This window comes from Chinchilla lanigera, unplaced genomic scaffold, assembly GCF_000276665.1.
Source record: "Chinchilla lanigera isolate Chin_1 unplaced genomic scaffold, ChiLan1.0 scaffold00017, whole genome shotgun sequence".
Classification (NCBI taxonomy): Eukaryota; Metazoa; Chordata; class Mammalia; order Rodentia; family Chinchillidae; genus Chinchilla; species Chinchilla lanigera.
In genome coordinates, this window is record NW_004955418.1 from 30264511 (window position 1) to 30279822 (window position 15312).

General features: G+C 39.3%; 1 protein-coding gene across 1 annotated transcript in view; it reads left to right on the forward strand.

Annotated features, from left to right (window-relative positions):
- LOC102012651 (olfactory receptor 5V1-like) overlaps positions 1-15312 on the forward strand; it is a 26794-nt gene that overhangs the window by 936 nt on the left and 10546 nt on the right. The window lies entirely within an intron of this gene.

Here is a 15312-nt window from a genome sequence, read left to right on the forward strand (position 1 = left end):
TTCACAGTAAGTGCAGTAGTAAAACAGACTTGCTCAGGACTCTATTTGGCATGAATTCCTAGGAAAATTCCTAGAAGAAAACTTTGCTCTTGATATAGCCTAAGTATCTGGCTGTGTTAGAAATGTACAGATACAGTAGTTATTACTTTAGTCAGACCTAACTATGTATCTCTAAATCTAGGTGTATTCTTTGTATCTCACAGACTTTTTATGTGGTTTGTTGGGTTTTTGTTGTGATGTGTTTTTGTAGGGCAAGAGTCTGTAGATGAGAAAAATCAAAGTTTTCTTAGGTCTTCTAGCTAATCTTGACTAAAAGGAGTTAAAAATAAACTTTACTAGAAAGAGTCCCCCGAGAAGCTGGTCAAGGATAGGGTGAAGAAAGAGGGAAAAACCAGATAAAGAAAGGAAGCAAATGACCTTGAGATTTGCACAAAGAGAACAAAAAAGAGCTGTCAGGAAGGACACAGACAGAAAGCCAAGGGTACAAATGATAAATCACGGCCATCTCCAGTAGAATCTAGGGGAAGCAAAAGAGAGGTGACAAACTTGAAGACAGTGTGTACTCACATCTAAGCGCCTACATACACACACACACACATATACACACAAATATGGGTATATTTGTATATGTATGTATGTATTCCATTTAGCGTCACTATATTCATCTCATAGAGTACAATGGACATCCACACACCCCCTTACTAACTCTAATCAAGAATAAGGTACCCCTGCCAAGCCACTGCCCATCCTAACCCAAAAATAAGGTCCTGGAAGATACGTCAAGGACAAGTAAACAGACAGACAAAACAAGCTTCGCAGAGCTCCCTGGAAGAATCTGGCTTTAGGCAGAGATGTCCAGAAGCTGATCCAGTGGTTGAAAGTTCCAGGTGGGGGCAAAGGTCACTCAGCCCCCTGTAAAAAGCAGCTGAGAACAAAAGCCCCGGGGTTCTCCATCTTTCTGGAACCCTCTACCCTGACTCTTTCTTTGTGTAGCTATCTATCTTCTCCTGCCCTCCCTTCCTTTTCCTCTTTGCAAGTAAAAGCATCTTCCTTCATTAAACTTTGTCTCTCTAAATTTTTACTGTGGCTGAGTTTATGATCCTGGTGGGCTGCTCGGACAGCAGAGCAGCAGTACTTTTCTCCTGAAAGCACACTTTGAATTCTAATTTTGTTTATTGTGTCCTCCATAAATTTTGCTTGGAAGTGGAAGGAATTTACATGTTCACTATGAAAGATTGATGATTTTAGTTCTTGAAATGAATTAAAAATAGATTTACAGAGAGCAATATTAAAGTTTTATTATGTGTCTTAATACGAAGACACTTTCACACAGCAGGGGACTGTGCTGGACAGAGGATGCTTACCCAGAATAAAGAAGGAGAAGAGAGTGGATCTTGGCTTCTACTGGGAGGTGGAGGGCAGGAGACGGAGGCTGAGTAGAAAAGGTGCTGGGAAGCAAGACGGTCTGGCTCTGCAGGCACACCCCCCGGTAACAGCATTTTGCAGCAATCCATGTCTTCCCTCTGCAGAGCCTCTGGTGAAGGGTGGTCACTATGTAGGCTGCCCATTTAAATGTAAATGCATTTTACAAAAGGACAGCTCTGCAGAGTCCATCCTGAGACTTAAAAGTTGTTCAGGTTCTCTGAACAGACAGCTGAAGTATGCAGAAGAAGTCTCTGTCAGAGTAGAATATATTGAAGTCCCACATTGTTTACAACATGCTATATGGAATATGTTCTACATACAAAAGTCTGTTTATCTAATGAGGTAGTTTTGATTAAGTACAACACTAAATTTTTATGTTTCCTTCCAAAGCTTATATATTGCTGTGAAAATTTACTTAATTTTCTTTGAAAATTCTCTTCTAATTTTTTTGTTATAGTTCTGAATATTCCTATCTTTTAATCATTGCACTACTATAAAATTGCTTACACACACTGTTACAGTCCCTGAGTATCCAAAATATGGCTTGGTTATTCTTATGCTTCTGAGTTCTATACACTCATGATTTCTATGCTGCTGATTAGTGGCCTTTTACCTCAGGGTGAGAACATCCTGACATTTCTATAAAGCAGGCCCCGTGGTGATGAAGTACTTAGCTTTCTGGACGGAGAAAGAATCTGTTTTTCTTCATATCTAAAAGACAGTGTTCTAGGTCAATTATATTTCATTGGCAAGTTCTGGTTTTCTCCATCCAGGGTCTTGGATACATTAGCTCACCGTTTTTGGTCTAAAGAGACGTGCTGTGGAGTCCACTGGTGATCATTTGAATTCCCTCCCATGTGGGATTTGTCTTACGTCTTGCTGATCTCAGGGGTCTTTTCCCTTGATTTTGACTTTTGATAATTCAATTATTATGTGTGTGGGTGAATTCTTCCCTGGGTATACATATGGCCAAAGTTCCCTGGTTTTCTGTACTTTCAGGTCGGCATCATTCCCAGATCACAATTTTTTATTGCTATTTATTTAAATGTGGTTTCTCGGCTTTTGGGTCTTTCTTCCTCTTTCCAAATTCTTAGGGTGCTGAGTTTGTGCATCATCGGAGCAGTCCATGGTTCTCACGGGCTTTCTGGTTCCTTTCTCTCCTTTGTCCTTTGCTTCTGCAGGGATCCCATTCTGCACCCTGGGTGGAGGTCACTGATCTTCTCATGTCGTTGCACCTCATGATTCTTTTCAGTTTCTCAGGCTGGCCCTGCTGCCCAGGACTCCTTTCTTTTTAATTCTTTCTATTTCTTCATGATAGAAAAAATTAAAGAGCTTCTCTTTATGATTTTGTACTATTGTCCTAATTTTTTTTTTTTTTTTGATACCAGGAATCAAACTCACAATCTTGTGCTTGCCAGGCAGGTGCCATGTTGCTGAGCTATGTGCCTGGCCGTTGTCCTAATTTTATTAGTTTTGGGGGATGCTTTTAAGATCACTAACTACTTTAAGATTATTTAGAATTCTCTTTCATTTTACAGATGTCCCTGGTTTGGGACCTTCGGTTGAACTTCATTAGTTCCTCTAGAAGGTGTCAGGGTTTCCTGAGTCTTGCTAACCCTGTGTCCTTATCTTGACAAGTGTGTACCTCAGGCAGTGGCCTTCTTTTTTGAGTTTCTCAGAGTTCTTGGGGAGGCATAAAGCTTTTCTAGTGAGCTTAGCAGTGATTCTGGGTAGATGGTATGGTAACTGCAGTTCCCAGGGCAGGCAGAGCGGCATTTTCTTACACGGCTGACTTTCCGCCTCTCCTCTTGCTCTGATGGGACAGCTGGGCTGTCCCTCTCTGCAGCTGTTGAGCCTGTTGGCTGCCATGTGAGCAGGCAGGGATTCTGATTCATCACGGAGATCCCCTTGATTGTAACTGGGTGACAGGCTGTGTTTCCTGGCCGGATGGTGCTTCCCTCTGAGATCAACAGTCTACAGTGTTTCTAGGGGGGACCTGAAGTTCACTGGATTCACTCATAAACAGGAAAAGCTGTTGCATTAGTAATAAATGCATGGTGATTGTCATGCACACTAAGCATGCACTCCTTCCTGCAGGCACATGGGCTGTATAGTCAAAGAAAAGGCAAAAAAGAATGAAGACAGCATACAAGATATTTGGGACACCACTGAAGATAGTTGATGAGATTGAGCTTCCTTGGAAACTTCCCTAATCTTAGAAAGTTGTGGATGTCTGGGTATAGGTGGCTTATAGACATGACTACAGAAGATGTTCACTGTGACATGATATAGTCAAACTCTTAAAACTGTAGAAATAATAAATGCTTTCAAAATATATACAAAGTGAAAGGACATTGTCATATTTATGGGCAGCCCTATTGGACTAACTGTAAGTCCACTAGCAGAGACCGTACAGTTCAGGAGGCCATGCGATGGTCTTCCTTCCTTCCTTCCTTCCTTTCTTCCTCCCTTCCTTCCTTCCTTTTTTCCTTCCTTTCTTCCTCCCTTCCTTCCTTCATTTTTTCCTTCCTTTCTTCCTTCCTTCTTTCCTTCCTTCCTTCCTCCCTTTCTTCCTTCCTTTTTTCCTTCCTTCCTTCCTCCTCCCTCTCTCCCTTCTTCCTTCCTCCCTTCCACCCTTCTTCCCTTCCTTCATTCCTTCCTTCCTTCCACCCTTTCTTCCTTTGTTCCTACCTCTCTTTCACTTTTTTTGAAACAAGTTCTCATTATGTAGTCCAGACTGGCCTTGAACTCACTATGTAGCCTAGGCTGGCCTTGAATTCAACAATCTTCCTGTCTCAGCCTCTCGAGTGCTGGAATTACAAGTGTAGCCCAGACTTAAACCATAAGGGAGAACAACAGACAATGCTTGTACTGTATGGTGAACTTTTTCACGAAATAGCACAGAAAAGTGGATTCACCCAGTATAAACTGAGCACTTTCCTTTGCTATGGTGGCACACAGGCGCATATACATACCACACCTGCTGGTATCTCATCAATCTGAAATGCACTGTCTTGTTCCAGCAAGATAAATGCAGATTGGAAGCTGTAGCAAACAGACTGAAAGGGATGTTTGCTGATGATATTTAGATGCTGCTGCTGTCTGCACTGTTATTAATTCCATTACAATATGAATAAGAGAAACAAGACCGCAAATTTCACTGATAAGTTATCAGTTACAAAAAGTAAACAAAAATTCAGAGCTAAAAAAATTTGGAGTTTTGTTTTTCTGACTGAGTCTTTGCAAGTTCAAGAGCTGAACCTGCATTCTTGTGACGAAAGTACATATTAGCAATTTTGTATCTCAGAACTAAGTCCAAGTTCTCACCTGTCTCATGGAGCCGTCCTGTCTAGGGAAACCTCATCATGGAGGTGCTGGTGCCCATTTCCCACCAGCCTAGCACTGCAGCAACAGGGGCATCAGGTTCCCTGTGTCTCTGTACTCACTGCTCCTCACAGAAGCAAGTAGTGTCTGGCACCGTGGATCTCCTGCCATCCAGAGCTCACAGCCTGGTGAAGATCTGGATGTGGTTCCCCCTCCTCTGATGCCTGAAATCCATGGACTTTCCATGTTTCATCACTGGGGAGTCTATGTTTGCTAAAATTAAAATTTGTGTGAATGTAAGGCACAAAAGTTGATGTGATTGCTGTATTTGTTGTGAGATATTTGCTCCAATCAAGGCAGCTAACATACATACAGTTTTTCCAAAACATATATGCACCCAGGCCATTTTCATAGCTGTTTTCCGTTAAAAATACTTGTAATTTAGATTTAAATACCACTTACAAAGGGAGGGCATTAACATTTCTGAATGTTTGAAGGTTTGAGAATGAATTTCTTTTGCCCTATCTCTCTCTCTAAATTGATATATAGACTCCTTTCCAAGTTTATTTCCTGCAGACATTTGAATGAACAAGTAGCTTGACTTCTAATTTTCAGGGTTAATTTATAAAATTATCTCAGTCTAGTTCTTCATTTTATCTTTCTATCTAATTCCATATTGATATTTCTTCTTCTATATTTCCAGTTAATCTGCCGTTATGAGTTAGAGTTCTTCAATCATGAAGTCAAGGCTTTTCTTCTTGGAAATTTTGTACTTCTAGATTTTTTCCTTTTTGTAATTATATTCATTCATTGAAAAATAAAAATTGTATGTGTTTGTGGGACACCATGTGATATCTTAAATTTTACATGTGATTTTTTTTTGTTTGTTTGTTTGTTTTGTGGTACCAGGGATTGTACTCACAACTTCGAGCTTGCTGGGCAGGTGCTGTGCTGCTGAGCTAAATCCCCAGCCCCTCTTAAGTTTTGCAAAGTGGAATGTTTAAATGTTGCTAATTATCTATCACCCATTAAGCTTACCACTTTTGGGTGTGAAACGTTGAAATTATATTTTTCTCAGCAATTAAAAATATTCAATTCATCACTATTGTAGTCATTATTCTGTGCAACTGATGCATAAGGTTCAGCCTTTCTGTTTAATTAAAATTTTGTATATTTTGATCAGTATTTACCTACTACTCAGCAAACATCCACTGCCACAATCTGGTAACATTAATTTTACTCTATAGAGCTCTGAGTTCAACTTTGGTAGAGTCCACACATAAGTGAGATCATGGAATGTCTGTCTTTCCACTCCTAATTAATAGCAGAATGTTCTTTAGATGCAGCCATGTTGGTGCAAATGAAGTGACTTCCTCCATTTTTAAGACTGTGTAGTATACCACTGTGCATTTATGTCACAGTTTCTTTAATCTTCTGACACAAAGAGGGAACCTATTGCTTCTGTTTCTTAGCTATGTGAACAACACTACAGTAAAGAAGAGTATGCAGATATTCTTTCAGTAGATAGACTTCAGGTCTTTGAATTCATACCCAGGGTTGGGAGTCCTCTATCTTATGGTAACTTTGATTTTTGGGGAGACCAAGAAGCTATTTTCCACGGTGTTCTGCTACTGTGCAAACCCACCAAAGAGCACCAAGGAGTGATTTTACTCTGCACCCTCGCACAAACTGTCACCTTTCATCTTTTTTGATGAGGGGAATAGGCATTTTTCAATTGTACAATAATATCTCCTTGTAGTTTTAATTTCAATTTCCTGATGAGTGACGGTGATCAGTTTTTCTTGTATCTATTGACCATTCTATGTCTATTTTTAAGAAATGTCTATGTAGGTTTTTGCCTATTGTCTTATTGGGTTATTTCTTTCATTCATATTAAGCTGTTTCCATTGCTCATATATCCTAGATATCAGTCACAGGTCAGTACCTGGTTTGTGAATTGTCTCTTTACTCCATTACATGTTATTTCTTCCCCATGAAACACTTCGGCTGTGAGATTAATGCCATCTCATGGGAAATGCTTTTGTTTGTCTTAATTGCTATTGTTGGCTGTGCTTTACCAGTCATATCCAGGAGCTTTCTGCCCAGCTGAACAATAGGAAAAAGTTCCCCTTTGGTTTCACCAGGCATTACACAGCGCAAAATCTTAAATCAATTTTTAAAGTTGAGTTTTGTATGTGGGGTGAGGTAACGGTTCTATCTCATTTTTCTAGTTATGAACGTGACCTATTCTGACATCATTTATTGAATTCTCCTTTCTGTGTATCACTTTGTCAAAGAGTAAACCATTTTAAGTGAGGTTCATAAAAAATGACAGTATGTCCTCATCTACCTTATTCACCTAATCTTGAACTGTGTGAGCTTTGGCTCTTTCCCCACAGAATAAGGACTATAAAGGAGAAATGTTTTTGTGTGGATCCCAGATTTCCATGTAGCCACACAGAGCAACTAAAGACACCCATGAGAGTATACTTCCAGAACTCCTGCAAAACGGGACAAGGACTATGGGATGTGTGTATGGAGGAGAGGACTTTGACAGGGATCAATGGCAATTTGTCTTTCATTGTAGTTTTCTGTAATTTAAACACTCACTGTGTATACGATCACACCTCATAGTGTCTGAGACTATCCGGTGAAAAGTGAATGCTTGTACTCGGTGAGAATGGTAGCTAGTGTAAAAAATATAGGAAACAACAGAACTTCCTCACAATTAATAGAGAACTCCCTTAAGATTCCTCAATCCTACTGTTGGGTATGTATTTAAAGGGAGGAAATGAGGATCTTGAAGTCGGATCTGCATGGCAATGGTCACTGCAGAGTCATTAGTAAGATCCAACAGAGGTGAAGTACCTAAGTGTCTAATGGCAGATGAATGTATCAATACAGTGGGATTCACAGATAGTAGATTGGTATTTGTTCTAAACAATATGAAATATTACTACATATGAGAGGTTGGATGAAGGTTGAGCACCTCATGCTCAGTGAAAGAAGTGGATATAGAGAGGCAGTTACATCCTGCATGAACCCACTCACATGAAAGTCCTGAAGTCATGGAACTCCTGCCAAGAAGGTGCATAATGGGGACCAACAGCACTGAAGGGAGGGGAGGCGGAGATGCCAGTTGGGAGGGGCACATTTCCGTTATGCAAGATGAGGGAGCTCTGGAGACCTAATGCCCAACAAGATGAGTATAATTGTAGCACTTTTATGTGTGCTTGAGACCTGCAAAGAGAGGTGATTGAAAATGTTCTCACTGTGAACATAAATACGTCCACAAAGTGGTAGCTAGCTGTGGTGATGGATAAAGAATGAATTAAAAATGCCCTATCCAAGGTGTCATAGTTTGGGGTTTTGCAAAGGGAAATAATACAATACAGGCCACATATTTTATAAGATTATTTAGATAGTCACCCAAAGAATCATATACAAAAAGAAAGTGCAGGAAATCTGTCCACACCGTAAAGGTCAAAGAATCTAGCTGAGGGTCTGGATCTCACAATAATGTCCTGCATGGGTTCAGCCGAAGACTTAGAGCCCATAACAATGCCTCCCACGAGTCCAGCAGGAGGCCCAGAGCCCATGACAATGTCTCATGCAGGCCTGTTTCACAGATCTGCACTGGGGAGGCCCAGAGGTCAGTGGTGGAACCTAGAAAGTCTATGCTAGTGGGATGAAGGATCTGTGCTAGTAGGCTGAGAGAGCCACACTGGAGCCAGGAAGCGATGCTCAAAGTAAGAACCACAGCTCCCCCAAAGGTACCACAGCCATCCTCAGCAACAGTGAGGTCCTGAGCTCCTCTGATGATGAGGACAGCCAGGTTCCCATTAGAAAAGCCATTGCAACAAGCTTCTCCAGGAGACTGAGCTGTGCACTTTTTTCCCCTCTGGAACCAGGAAGCAATGGTCAAAGTGAGGACCAGAGCTCCCACAAAGTGAACCAAAGCCATTCTCAGAGACATCAAGATACTGAGCTCCTCGAATGATGAGAACAGCCAAGTTCATCAGGAAAGCCAGCATGACAAGCTTCTCCATGAGAACCAACAGCTCCTTACAGCTTCTCTCTGCTTCCAACAGGCTCCCAACAACTTCTACCAGCTCCCAACAGCTTCCAACAGCTCCCAATGGTCACCTTTCTCTGCTTCTTCTCCAGTTCTGCCTCATATGCTGCTGGCAACAATCCTCAGGAGGGCCTCCCACACCCAGCACCACGCTGACTCAGTTCAGCGGGTGTTAGAAGTTGACCATCAGTTGTCAGTCCACTACACTTACACTGCTCTGCACTCTCCATTATTGCCCTTGAGCATGCAGCTGACAGCAAAACCAAACTGCAAAGTCTGATCTACTTTTATCACTGTGAAAAGAAAGGCACAAAATAAGTATTGCCAATTTTATGATGACATGCTAGAATAACACACATCACAACTACTGTCATCTCATTAATCTGACTGCATTGACTTGTTTGGGCTGGATAAATGGTGGGCTGGTAATTGTAACCCACAGACTGAAAGACATGTTTGATGATGAAACTTAGATGATGAGCACCAGCTTCATGCTACTCATCTCACCAAAAATAAAGAAGAGGGGCTGGGGATTTAGCTCAGTGGCACAGCGCCTGTCTGGCAAACACAAGGTCATGAGTTCGATTCCTGGTACCGGGAAAAATAAACCAAAAAGAAACAAAACCCAAACCAAAACAAAACAAAAAAATAAACAAGAAAAAGAAGAGAACAAATGCTAGTGATAAATTAATAAATTACAAAACAATGAATAAACATAGAGATACAAAAGAGTGCAATGTGTTCTATAAGCTTGATAGTTTTCAAATAGTTGAGTTGATTTTCAACATACACAGTTTAAAAATATTTACTTTATGTACCTATATCAAATCCCCAAGATGAGTGTTATCATGTATTGCAAATGTGACAAATAAAAATAAAAAATAGAAATTATTTTAAAGCAGTTATATATGTGGATATGTGCAGTGTCTAAGAGTAATCATTGTTTTTCTGAAAGCTGTTTCATATAAAATGTGTTACATCCAGAATTTCCCTGCATTTGGTGAGGGTCTGATAACACCGTCATGCATACAGTAATTGGAGCTGGTTTTTTTAGGTTTATTTTTATTAGTACATTATCATAGTACATAATATTCACATTCATCATGGGTGATTTGTTCATGTGCAAAACACATCTTAATTCTTTTTCTTTTTTGGTCCTTCTCTTTTTTCTCTCTACCCCTTCCTTTCCTCCCAATTTACACAAACTCTATCAGAACTCTTTCTGGAGACTTTCCCTAGAGGTCTCCCTGTGCTAATACCCTCTTCCTCCTCCTTGGTGGGACGCGGTACAGCTGCAGGGGTGAGTGTGCTGTGCAGTGTTTGCACACCTGTGTCCCCAGAGGGTCGAGTGTTGGCAGTGCGGTCACCAGTGTGTGACGTGAGGCGGTGTGGGACCTGAGGAGCTGGACCCAGCAGGGCGTGGAGACGCTCTCCTTGGAGGAGACCGGGCAGCTCTCTCGGTCCCTGCTGCTCTCCTGAGAGGACCCCTGCAAACGCAGGTCTGATCACCCCTCAGTCATTCCTGTCTTCTCCTGCAATTGCCTCCGCCTGTGCTCGTCCACCAGGATCTGATGGATCAGGAGGCCCTCATAGAACTGGTGCAGAACTACTTTACACTCTCAGCCTCCAAGACAATGAGTTTTGGCAGCCTCTGTTTTCTATACAGTGCTCCATCTCAGATGGTACATGTTGTTACAGGTGTGGAAAATGGGCTGATGCATTCTGTGTGGACATTTGAGATCCTCTGAAGTGGTTGGAGCTGTGAGGCTCACCCTGAGTGCTGGGGTTGCAGGCAGCACAAGCAGGAAGATTCTGAACAGAAGATTCTGACGCTGCAACTGGCTTTGATCTATGCATTGTATCATATCGGAAGGGAGAGGAAGTCCTACTTGTGCCCAAAGATCATTTCTGAGAGAAAGTTTTTCAAGGGTAGGAATCTCCAACACTATATATTCAACTGAATTCCAACAAAGAGTACAATTTCAGTGGATATGAAAGGGAATACATAATGACACTAAATATTTTAACAGAGCATCAATATCCTTTCTCCAAAGGCCTAACGAGTTAAAATCATACATATAACAATAGGGGCTAAATCCATTTTATAAAGTACAAAGCCTAAAATGTAAAACCTACAGTGAGATTGTGAAATTCAGACTTATCAGTCAAGAACAGTTTTTGATTGTGCTATTGAATTTGCCCTCAGGTGGGCGCTAAGCATGGGCTGCATGTCTGAGCCAGGACCCCAGCCCAGGAAGTCTGAGGGCAGACGTGAACACAGGAAGCTCACGTGGCCACACTGCCATCACTAAGCTGGAATAAAATGTTCCCAGGCAGGAAAGGGTTAAGGCTGAGTTGCTCTTACTCCGTCTACAGTTGCAGGAAGGTAAGTATGGATGTGAGTGTGAAGGTGAAGTGTGAGATATATTCATCTCTGTGTCATTTTTATGTTCCTGTTTGAAATTTTCCACTTTGTTTTGAAACATTGTGGGCACATTTAGGTGATGGAATACTACAGCGACAGCAAGGATTCCCGTACATGTGGCCACAGAAATTTGAGGCTCAGATCTGCATGAACAGAGAAGAGCCACACAATGATCTTAAAAAGATGAAATTAAATTTATTTCAAAGGCATGGCAGATATGGGCATAGTGAAATAATACATTGCCACACAACGAGGCAGTGGAGAGCACCAAGACGAAGGGGAAGGATCTTCTGAGAAAGCACCACACCCAGTTTCTCAGATCCTTAAGCACTGCATTCAGACAAAAGTGACTTGATGCCAACAGGCCCGTGTGGCTAGAAGGAACCATTCCCAGGCTTGGCCAGGGTTTGAAAATGATCAGTCCTTTGTGTATTAACAGTTATCTCTGTACATGCCTTTCCTAGCAGCCAGCCAGTAACCGGCCTCCCTGCAGAGAAGCATGCAGTGAAGATCACTTCAGGGAACACACACATTCCAGATGACTCTTTTCTAACTTCACCCTCTTGGGGAAAACAACTCTGATAAAAGGAAAAACTGGAGTCATTTGTAGGAAAATGAATTCACCTTGAAAACATAGCATTAAGAAAAATAAATGAGATATACAAGTTTAAATACCATGTAGTTTTTCCTATATGGGAATCCACAGTATAAATAAAGAGCAAGGTAAGAGATAGGTGAAAGGAAACAGGGAACAGATCTTCTGTAAATAAGATGGAGACTAAGAGATGGAGAGAAAAAGCAAGGGCAGGAGGAGGGGATGTGAAAAGAGTTAGAACGTGCCATGCACAGGTACCAAACTCCCATACTAAAAGTAGACATTATGTATCACAGACATGTACTAATAAATTAAAAAGAGAAAATTTAAACAGGGTAGGCTTGGCTTACATTCCCTCACTTGGATGACATAACTACAAATATGTAGCTACCTATCAGCAAAGATGTTTAACCTTTAGTCAATGTATTAATAGAAGCTTCAGTGATAGGTCACAGATTCGATGGGTTTGTTTTCCACCCACCATCAATCTAAACTGTTCTCAGTTCAGCTCTTCATGTGGATGGCACCTGGCCTCACAAATTAAAAGTTTCCAGTTATGAATGAAACTGCGTTCAAGTTTGTCAATGTACCATGGAAAAGCATATTTATAAAAACTGGATGATATAAATACTTGTGGAAAGACTGATCACTCCAATTACAGAAAATTTAGCACACATGCACTTATTTTTTACATTTTTACCATGCAACTACTGCAAAATCTTTCTTTTACCTTCCCTTAGGCCATTACGAGAAACAAAACTATCACTCCTGCGATTTATGTTAAACTTATTGGCTATGTGTTCCTCATTAATATGTTGGAAGTAGTTTGGGTTTTTGAAAAAGAGAGGAATATTCCCTCTAGACTCCTTGCTGTAATGTTTCCTTAGGGAAAGTGGGTCTAATATAAATTCTAGACTCAACCCTAACATAGGTCCTAAATATAAGTGATGGGTTTACTTTTATTAACTGCTCCAATAGGTTGGCTTGATCATCCTTGCTCTTCTTGCTAAAAATTTTTCTTGGTAATATTATCTCTCTTACTTATAGTAGTGTATTGTTGATATTGAAATAGTAAATATAACGTTTAATTGTATTCAGATTTAAGCACCGTGTATGACATTATTGCTTATTTGATGTGTTATTTTCTTTATATAGCAAAAATTTGAGTAACTATTTCCTGAAAAGAAAAAGTCTCATATAAGACATTTTTCATTGACCCAACACAAAAGGGTAAATCATAAATAACAAGAACGTTTGTTTTTTAGATAATTTCCAGTAGAAAGGTAATGTTAGATGCAATCCCTTATGTTGGTTCTTATTATATGTGAGTGCTTATAATTACACATTTACACCAAGTAGCCACAAAAATCCTGTGCAGAGATTATATTTTATAGGAGTGTCTCTAATCCCTATAAATGAACTACTGCTTCTTAATGGGAAATATTATGAAACTTTTCCATAATGAAGCATTTTTGGCAAGATGTATTTTATCTTTTAAATTAAATTAGAAATACATATGACATAGTATTTTGTAGTAGAAGGAGCATTTTATTGATATAGATATAAGTATGCTCATCAGATGAATAGATTCTTCATTTTACAGATTAAGACAGTAAATATTATGGAACAAATATAAACAACCAAAATTTAGTATATAGATGATATAATATTTAATTGATATATGTTATTACCTAAATTGAGAAACAACACATTATCCTTATTATACTGTTATTATATAGTGTCTGAGTTAAAATCTCAATTTTTACATATGAGTAAAAAGAAAAAGGTTGAGTTATTATGCAAATCAATTTTTAAGACTTAGTTGTATTACTGATTTTTATCACTTTATTGAAAGGAACAGTTAATGTTTAATTGTTTGATTAATCTTACATGTCTATATTTGTTTTTCTGAGTAACCAATTTGAAGATATCAATATGTAATACAATAACCATTGTTAATTTCTTATCACTTTGTCTGAAATTCTGTATTGCTTGTATTGTTTTTGTATTATTTTGTAAATGTATGTATGTTTGTTAATGTTTTCATTCTTTTATCTTTAAAATAAAAAATACTTAAAATATTACCTGCAACATTTACTGATATTTGCTATTCTGTTTTCTAACTATTAATCTGCAGAGATGCAGACAGAAAGTTAAAAGCTGTTTAACCATGAACATTTGAAAATCTAAGAACTGATATTACAATTGCTATTTGTTTGATACTTTTCACTGATTGAATATCCTGCACCAACTGCATGACATAGAAGCATTTTGAAATAATTTGCTTTCCTATATTTTGTGATTTGAAGAGATTGAAGATAAAAGATTAGTTTTTCCAAAGCATGGCACAAAGCAGGTATTGCCGTAGGAAATAAATATAACATAGCCCCTGTACTGTGGAAATTCTTATTTACATCTTAAAAGAATAAAATGTTAGCAAAAAATGTTCCCAATGTCATGTTTTTGTGTTACTAAATCATTACGCATTATCTGTGTTATTGGTTAATTTTAGTGGGAAAAGGAATTGAAAGTTTTCTCCAAACAGAATGTACTAGAAGGTGTGCATAGAAAGTAAATTTTCATTTTATTTTCTAACCAACTTTTATCCATGAATTTACTATCAAATACATGTGATCTTAAAGGGAAAAATTGTTTTTAAAGGGATAGAAAAATTCCACAAAGTACCGATGCCCAGACTTTTAGTCAGTTTCTTAAACACTGACAATGTAGTGACTGCTGAGGTAAATTCTCACCTTTTCATGTTGGTAATATGATTTTGAACTTCCAAAGCTGCGTCTTCCCAGTAGAGATACTCTGAGCAAATAACACACCTTTTATGCAGTCCTTCAGCTAGTACTTAGGTTTTCCCGTTCATCCATTTCCTTGTATTTTAAAATGTTATTTATAAGGAACATACACACATAATCGATAATAAAAATCTGTGAAATACGAATATATGCTATATAATACACAAATATACAAAATATACAGCACAATAACACACAATAGACTGTCCCCACCTTCAAATATTTCAGTAATGGGAGGGCGTATAAAACTGCACACACTGAGATAACCTAAGATTTAACGAAGCACATTCGCACACCATGTTTCACTGAACTGTAAAATCCTTGAAACTGTGGCAGACTCACAATGACGACAAAGGAGATGAACTGTCAGGACTCCATAGTGTACTCACAGGGCTTTCTCCTGATGAAGACCCAGGATAAATACGTCAGGAGATACGAGCGTAGTACTTCAAAGCCCTACAGTCCCTTACTAAATTAGGACCCACATAATTCATCACCAACCACACATCAGCTGTTTTCTCAGAATTTCTCAACTCGAAGCTCTTTGGTTGCCATTTTAATCAATGTTTACTGATTTCTTTCCTCCAGAGAGACATTCACGGAGAGAGGAGATGGACGTCTACAATGTCTCCAAGGTGACTCAGTTCATCCTCATCGGGCT